The sequence below is a fragment of the Penaeus chinensis genome, chromosome 10 (genome assembly GCF_019202785.1).
Source record: "Penaeus chinensis breed Huanghai No. 1 chromosome 10, ASM1920278v2, whole genome shotgun sequence".
Taxonomy (NCBI): domain Eukaryota; kingdom Metazoa; phylum Arthropoda; class Malacostraca; order Decapoda; family Penaeidae; genus Penaeus; species Penaeus chinensis.
In genome coordinates this window covers 20,941,694-20,944,193 of record NC_061828.1, presented here as the reverse complement: position 1 = coordinate 20,944,193, position 2,500 = coordinate 20,941,694, and the positions used below count along the sequence as shown (strand labels likewise).

The window sequence follows — 2,500 nt, the reverse complement described above, 5'->3', positions numbered from 1 at the left end:
AGAAAGTGCGAATGGCGAGAAAGACGAGACAGACTGAGATAATGAGCATCGTCGCATTGAAATCTCTAGCAGGAGAGGTTCGGACGAGTAATTAGCAGTGGAAGTGGAGCGTGGAACAAGGAGAGTGGAACAAGGAGAGTGGAACAAGGAGAGTGGAACAAGGAGAGTGGAACAAGGAGAGTGGAACAAGGAGAGTGGAGGAGGAGGAGGAGGAGGAGGAGGAGGAGGAGGAGGAGGAGGGTGGAAGAGGAAGAGGAGGAGGGAGGAAGAGGAGGAAGAGGAGGGAGGAAGAGGAGGAGGGGGAGGGAGGAAGAGGAGGAGGGGGAGGGAGGAAGAGGAGGAGGAGGAGGAGGAGGAGGAGGAGGAGGAGGAGGAGGAAGAGGAGGAGGAGGAGGAGGGAGGAAGAGGAAGAGGAAGAGGAGGAGGGAGGAAGAGGAGGAGGAGGAGGGAGGAAGAGGAGGAGGGGGAGGGAGGAAGAGGAGGAGGGGGAGGGAGGAAGAGGAGGAGGAGGGAGGAAGAGGAGGAGGAAGAGGAGAAGGAAGAGGAGGAGGAAGAGGAGGAGGAGGAGGAGGAGGAGGGAGGAAGAGGAGGAGGGGGAGGGAGGAAGAGGAGGAGGGGGAGGGAGGAAGAGGAGGAGGAGGGAGGAGGAGGAGGAAGAGGAGGAGGAGGAAGAGGAAGAGGAAGAGGAAGAAGAGGAGGAGGAGGAGGAGAAGGAGGAGGGAGGAAGAGGAGGAGGAGGAGGAGAAGGAGAAGAAGATGGAGGGCTCACCCTTTTAGGCTCGACGGCGGCAGCGAGAACGACCCCCAAAGGAAAGTAAAGAGAGGAGTGTAGCCCCTTCCCCCGGGTCCCCTTCCCTCCCCTCCCCCCCTACTGCCCTCTTCCTGTTCCCTCTCCCCCTACCCACATCCCCCCCCTCCCCCCATCCCCCGCGTTCAGGTCAGCCTAGCCTGTAACCTGATGCCCAGCTTTGTGGTTGGTTGGAACAGCGCGTTTCTCGGTCTTCGAGACACGGGGCTGCCTTAAGGAAAAGGGCGGTAGAGAGCACGGCGTGACGTCACTCAGAGGACGGTGAGAATACGGCGTTTGAAGAGCGGTCACTAAGGTTAGAATCGTGTATCACTATGAGTTTTTTTTTTTTTAATTATTATTACTTTTATGATTATTATCATTACTACTATGATGATTATCATTACTATTATGATTATTATCATTACTATTATTATTACTATGGTTATTATTGATACTGTTATTATTACTATTATTATCAACATTATCATATATTCGTAATTATCATTAATATAATTATTATCATCATAAACATTACCATTGTTATCATTATTATTATTACCATAATTATTATCATTATTACTTTATTATTACCATTATTATTATCATCCTCATCATCATGATTATGTTATCATTTTCATAAATATCATTATCATTATTATCATCGGTATTATTGTTATTATTTTATCATTATTGTTAATATAATCATTAAGAATATCATGATTATTATCGGTGTCATTCATTATTTGTCATACTACTACTTTTACTACTACTACTAACAATAATGATAATAATAGTCATAATTGTCTTCATCATCATTGTTGTTATTATGATCATTATCATTATCATGATCATTACTATTTTTACCATTGTTATTACTAACCTTGTTATTATCATTGTCATCATTATCATTATAATTGTCGTTAGTATCGTTTGTTTATCATTACAATTGTTATCGGTGCCATTTCCATTATCTATTATATACTGTCATATTTATTGTTATTATTGGCATCATGGTCATTATTACATTTCTTATTTATAATCATCATCTTCATCATTAATGTCATTATCATAAAAATATATAACTGTTTATTTGACCTTATTCATCTCTGTCTCGTTTTTATTTCATATACTCTTACTATGCATTACAGTAATTTTTTTTTCCAATTCTGATGCACAGACAGCAGCCAAAAGTGCAAGGAGTCTCCGTCTGATTAATTCTTCGACGCTCCGAAAAGGAAAGTGTGAGACCCGTCTTGCAATAGTTATATATTTCTTTGTTTTTTGTTTTGTTTTTATTCTCAGATGAATGGCATATGATCGATTTTCTCCTTATACACATTTTTTGTTTGTTTTATTACCTTCCCCCTCCACTTTTTAAAACATAATGAACAAGAAGACAGAGCATTTGTTGTGAAATGAGAATCCAGTTCCTCATAGACAAACAAACACTAAAGCGGTAGCCGCGCGGGCGTCTGAGACAGAGAAGTAGAACGGATGCATAATTAATTTCTTGGCGGTGTCATATGAAAGAGATATTTTCCCCATTCCCATAAATCACCGCTCTCAACGCCGCACCGCCCACACGCCCGTGCCCGTTATGTGCTCTTTCACTCTTCACACCCACGCCAGGGTTCAAGAGCGAGTGCATCCACCACCTACAATTGATAAAATGCTTAACGAGGAAGCTGGTCGTTGACATGTACACTGGTC

At 42.9% G+C, this 2,500-nt stretch overlaps 1 protein-coding gene across 1 annotated transcript in view; it reads right to left on the bottom strand.

Moving 5' to 3' along the window:
- Nucleotides 1–2,500, bottom strand: part of LOC125029755 (probable chitinase 10) — a 106,866-nt gene that overhangs the window by 103,896 nt on the left and 470 nt on the right. The window lies entirely within an intron of this gene.